Below are 6,311 nucleotides of genomic sequence, written 5' to 3' on the forward strand. Positions count from 1 at the left end.
AGTCCCTGCCAGACAAAAATCCGGCAACATCTCCCCTGTACCGGTGGCAATATGAAGCAATAAATGCATACACAAACATATACATATTCATCAGCCCACACGGATGGAACATATATAAAATAGAAACAACATAACCACGCAATTTAATATACTCAGCCTACTCGGTTGGACAACAATAAAATAAACACACAACCACGCAGTATAATAACAGCTTACACGGCTGTAAGTAAACGCATCGGAAAACATAAAATAATATGAACGTAAGACCAACAACGGCAATAAAGAAAATACCTGCAATCACCAGACTTAACTCCAAAATTCACGTCGACTTATTGAAAAGCAAAATACACAATCAACATACCACCCAAACGATAACAAACCCAAAAAGAAAACTATCCTCGAGTGTGACGTGGAACTGGCAGCCGGGCCTCTCCAAGCAACTTCTCAATCATCTACCTGTCACCTGGCAAAAGAAAACTAATTTCCGAGGTGGTGAGTATTGGAACTCAGCGGGTAAAGGAAAGATAGTGCATGAACATAACATACAAATAGAGAGTGCCAACAGTATACAGTCTCATAAAGGGAATAACATATACTAAAATAAAACCATAATAAATGTTCATACCTGAAATCATATCCTAGGCTAGTAATAGAAGGTTAGAAGTAGTACTAATCTACTACAGTACTGCTCATAACTACAGAGGAAATATGTAAGGTATATACAAACTTCCAATAAGTAAACCAAGGACTAAACACCTACAGCGAGGGTATATCTCAACATAAGCAAGCATAACAGCATAAGTGAGCAACAGCAGTAAGTGAGTAATAACAGCATATGTAAACAGCAGCAGCCAAAACAAGTATAACAACAGCGTATGCACGGATGGTCACTCCCGCCCACCTCTCTGCACCATGACCCCTGTATGGTCGAGAGGTCGGGTCAGTGACAGACTGTACACCACTCCAGCTACCACTCTCACAAGTGGTCGAGGGGACAGTTGCATAGTAGCTAACTAGCTACATCTGCGGCGGGGGTCCCTGCTGCTCGTAACTCCAGCTACCACTACCCATGAGTGGTCAAGTGCAACACGACAGGATAAGCGGCATTAACTCCAGCTACCACTCTCTTGAGTGGCCGAGGATGCGGCCCTGGTCAACGACTCTCTCGACCGCAAGGGAGAATTGGTCGTTGACATGTATACCATGATATGATGCACCAAATGCAACAGTCATCATACAAATATAAGCAGAAATTAGGTATACTACATGAAGCCAGCATGCTCAATATAGTACATAAATAAACAACAGCCAAGGCATACAACATGGTATCTAGTATCTGCTATCTATCATGAACAACAATGAGAGACTGTATAGATATGGAAATGAGTTTCTCAAAGATCACGTGGAAGTATCAAGCGCAGAAAAATAAGAGTGGAGTCAAGGTAAAACATTCCTTATCCAAATATAGCTCATGCACCAAGTCAAAGAACTAAAAGAAACAAAGCAAGAAGTTAATATGTAATCTGAACCAAATCACGCCCCGTCACGTCAATCATCTAAATCAACGTCCTGCACCAGCGCACACAAATTAGCTATCTTCATATGAATCAAATAGCTAATACCAACTCTTAAATCATATCTAACCTAATCCTAGAACAATTGGCAGGCTACCCTAATCTGTCCTAGAAATTTAGCTATCATGAGGTAGTGTTCACATCACCCAATTTCTGTCCCAACAGTTCACTATCAAAAGGGTGAACACATAAAACTGGCACAAGAAAACTCAAAGCAACAACACTGAATCTGCAAGAAAACCAGCACATCACCAGGACAACTCAATTCCATACTAATCATCCCAAGATAACAAGTCCAAAACCATCACCGAGAGCCAAAACAAAACATATTGGATTCACCCTGCACACATTAGATCAGTCCACCAACTCAGAGCCAACTCAAAACCCATGAACCCTCTCAAATCGACTTCCATTCATACACAAACTTATCCTGGAAATTGAGGACACTATGAAGGACCATGAAATTAAAATCCATAGCTACTCCAGAAACATAACGATCTCGAAGGAAAATCCATAACATCCCAAATCCGTCCAATGTTTTAAAAGCAAACAGGAAGTAGCAAGACGATTAGAAATCAAAGCATATACCTCAACAACCTATCCAAGCTTTTCAGGAACCAAGGAAAGGAACAAAACACCAACCAGCCCAGTCGAATGCTTCATGATCTTGATCCAAAATCTCAACGTATCTAGACCTCTCCAGCAACCCCAAACAGCATCGGAAGAACCCTGCTGGATCAGTTAGCGCACGGCTCGGGAGGAGAGGGGTCGGCGTCGGTGTGGGCTACTCACGGCAAAGGGCAGCGTCAACCGTAGAGGGGAGTTCGAGTGAGAAGAGGTGTGGCGATGAGAGACAGATCTAGGGCAGGCAAGCTGGGGCTTGCCGCTTGTCGGCGTCAGAGCGGGGAAGAGGATCGGCTAGGGCACGAGATGGCAGTTATGATTCGCAAAGAAGAAGACCCGCTGGTGGTTGCTATGGTGCCGAGTTGAGGCAGGGGAGGGGAGATCACCGACTGTTGGGGTGCTCGCGTGAGGAGAGGTCGCGGCTATGACTCGAGAGAGGAGAGGCCGATGACTCATCGCGACCGACGATGGTGCAACATCTCCGATGCTGGCGTGAGGAGAGGCCGGCGACATCCGAGGTGTTCATGCGAGGGAGAGGGAAGGGGAGGGAGAGGCTCGGCACTGAAGAGGGGAAAGGGCTACGTGAGAGGTTTAGGGCACGGAGAAGAAGGGGTTTCGGCGGTGAAGAGGGGGGAGGTTAAGGTTTTATTTATAACTTAGGTTTTGATTAATTCAACTATACGTTAATCAAATTGATCAACTCTCACCTTTGAGTATTCCTAACAGATTTTTCTCGGGCCCATGAACATATCCCCTCTAAGTACGCCATACAGGTTCCGATTAAATCCCAAAAAATTTCTAAAAATTTTTAAAAATTCCAATAAGATTATTTTCTCAAATAACCTTATTATTTAATTATTAATTGTTCAGTATTTTACAATAGCATTTGTATTAGCTATGCAGGGAATGATGAATGAAAAAACTAAGTGTCCGTGACTATTTGGCCAATCGACCATGTGTTAAGTCGAGAGATGACTATAAACCCTAGACCGAAAGTTAAAGACAAGTCGAGTAGCGACTATAAACTCAAGAGAATCAGAGACAACCAAGCGGTGACTATAAACTCTTGCCTAAATTGAGTGACAACTATAAACTCTTGCCTAAATCGAGCGGTGACTATGAACTCTTGCCTTAGTCGAGCAGCAACTATAAATTCTTGCTTAAGTCGAGCGGTGACTATAAACTCTTGCTTAAGTCTAGCGGTGACTATAAACTCTTACCTTAGTCGAGCAACGACTATAAAACCTTGCGATTTAAGTCAAGCGACGACTATAAGCCCTAGACCGAAAGTTAAAGAAAAGTCGAGTAGCGACTATAAACTCAGGAGAATCAAAGTCAGTCGAGTGGCGACTATAAACCCTAGACCGAAAATTAAAGAAAAGCTGAACAGTGGCTATAAACTCAGAAGAATCAGAGACAGTCGAGCGGCGACTATAAACTCTTGCCTACGTTAAGCGATGACTATAAACTCTTGCCTAAGTCGAGCGGTGACTATAAACTCTTGCCTAAGTTAAGTGGCGACTATAGACTCTTACCTAAGTTGAGCGGCGACTATAGACTCTTGCCTTAGTTGAGTGCCGACTATAAACTCTTACCTAAGTAGAGTGACGGGTATAAACTCTTGCCTAAGTCGAGCGGCAACTTTAAAACCTTGCGATTTAAGCCAAGCGGGGGCTATAAATCCATATACGGCTAATGACACCCAGACAACATTAAGCCAGTAATACTAATGATCTCTAGTCGAGCGGTGGTTACAAATGCCAGAACGCCAAAATCTACTATGATAAGAGATAAGTATTAAAGAAAACACACCCGAGTGGGGCGTGCCCCCGACCTGGTAAAATCCGTATGGTTAAGGCCCAAGGCATCTGAGGAAGGCGTCGCTCAAGCGTTGTTCCGAGATAGCAAAGCAGTCGGAGGTGCATATCCCCAGAGAGGGAATAAAAAGAAAAGGCTATAAAATAGAAAAGTGCATATCAAAAGCATGTGCCTTGATACTTCATAAAATATAAGGCACTAGCAAACCGGCAGAGACCATACGAGAATTGTCGAGTGGGCAGGGGACCCCTTAGAGGCTCCACTCGTCCAGTCAGTCGGACTTGCAGCCTCCTTCAACTAGACTTGAGGAAGAGATTTGTGATGCGATGATGAAGGGGGCCCACCTGAGGGAAGTCAAAGTCAAGAAGGGCAACTACGATGTGTTGGTCAAAGTCAACAGTCAAAGGACAAGCTTTTGGTGGCCGAGCGGTTGGCTTATCCGCCAGGTCGGATGACTTCTCTAGCCAGGTGGAAGATAGTTTTCTACACTCCCGTCAATATAGGAACGACAGTAGGTTCTCAAGTTTGCATCGACCGCAGAAGGGATCGTCCACGTGGATTGACTGTCCATCCAGACTGGGAAGAGATACTCAACCACGCGGTTGTAATAATGGATTGCCCAAGTGGCCGAGCGGTGGTTCCAAGCCGAGCGGCTCCCCTGCTCCACCAAGCAGTGGGATCTCTTGTCCCACTTAACATACCTTCTTGGGAGTCCATGCCACTGACATATAAGGGTCATGGTCAGGTGGCGAATCGTACGACAAAAGGTTCTACCATCACGTCAAGGATATGTACGACCCATTAAAGTAAGGTGTCAGAGACGCTTTACTGACACGTTCTTTCATAGAATGAGTATGGAAATGTAAAAAGGCCTTGGGATGTGTGCCCGCACGTTTCTACGGCTCCATATGCCTTGGGACACGTGCTCGCATGTCACCACAACTCTTATAAAGGGGTGGTCCAACTATCGAAATAGGTACGCTTACGCATTCTCACTATTGAGAGTCTTCGCCCACTGTTTTACTGTTCCTCTTTGCTATCGGTGACTTATTTGAACGTCGAAGGGCCAACGCCGAGGACCCATTCACCGAGGAGTTTACTGTTCTACCACTGTCTTACTGTTCTTACAGATCGAGCGTAGTCTTCGCACAGTTAACCGAGGAGTCATATCCCTAGTCAACCGTCTTCATCGAGTTTATACAGGATTAGCAGGTATGGTTTCGTAACTGCTATAACTACAATAGTTGTAATTTAGTTATAAAAGTTATGAAATTGTAGTCATTATAACTGTTATAATAACTACAAAATCATAATTGCTACAATATGAAAAATAACCTAAATAAAGAGAACTCAAATTCTTTAGAACCTCAAAAAAGATTTTAAATAATATTTTTTGGACTTAAGATTGAACTATTATGGTTTACACCCAATCATAAATATAGATCTTCGAACGAGCTTCAATTTGATATATTATACGTCATGTGATTCAATCCGAGTTAAAAGTTATGGTCTTTCAAAACTTATCTAACATTTATAATTCATAGCTGCTATAATGCACCTCTAATTTAATATTTATGTAAGAAATATAGGCGAGGTATAGTAATAAAAATAGTAAATAAAGAATAGTTGAGTAATTATATATTAAAAAAATAAAGTGAGATATCAATTTCAAAAACTAATGAGCCTCATTTTAAAAAAAAAATTACCCTTATCTTTTTGACTCTATGAGATTCGAAAGCCTAAAATTCTTATATGTTTTTTCATCGAATTCAAAGCCAAGGGTTGAGAAAACGTAAGTGATGAGTGTTGGGATACTTCAGAACTAAGAGAGATGAATAGCTCGTTTGTTTCGATGATGATGATTTACAACAGAATATTTGAAGTAAACTCTTCTAATGCTAACAAGATGGATTTATTTGATATCCACCTCAAATGAGGTGACTAATCCATGGATCAAACCCTCTCTCACATATCCACTATCAAAACACTCTGGAGGCGGAGAAGCCTCGTACAAGCTCACACACAAAAATACAAGAAGAATAATAAGAAGAAGCTAATACAGTATGAAATCTTATAAGATTTATAACAAATGAAACCCTAACTTCTTACTTTTTGCTTGTAAACACCTCTTGATCAACTTGGAAATGCAACAATACTTCTCTTTAAGTCTCTAAGAACTGGTGTTGAGCGGTAAAAAATTTGTCGTGAGAGCTCTAATGAAATAGTGCACGAAAAACCCTTTTCTAGGGTAACCGTTGGCGCCTTAATCAATTAATAATATCTTTAATCAATTAC

General features: G+C 42.0%; 1 long non-coding RNA gene across 1 annotated transcript; it reads right to left on the bottom strand.

The window, feature by feature from the left end:
- Positions 1-227: 227 nt before the first annotated feature.
- Positions 228-2,839, bottom strand: LOC121970176. Its single transcript, XR_006108864.1, has 2 exons — positions 2,163-2,839; positions 228-477 (listed from the first exon to the last, which is right to left on the bottom strand). It is a non-coding gene; the product is annotated as an uncharacterized LOC121970176 (long non-coding RNA).
- Between the last annotated feature and the right edge of the window lie 3,472 nt (positions 2,840-6,311).

The sequence above is a fragment of the Zingiber officinale genome, chromosome 4A (assembly GCF_018446385.1).
Source record: "Zingiber officinale cultivar Zhangliang chromosome 4A, Zo_v1.1, whole genome shotgun sequence".
NCBI lineage: Eukaryota > Viridiplantae > Streptophyta > Magnoliopsida > Zingiberales > Zingiberaceae > Zingiber > Zingiber officinale.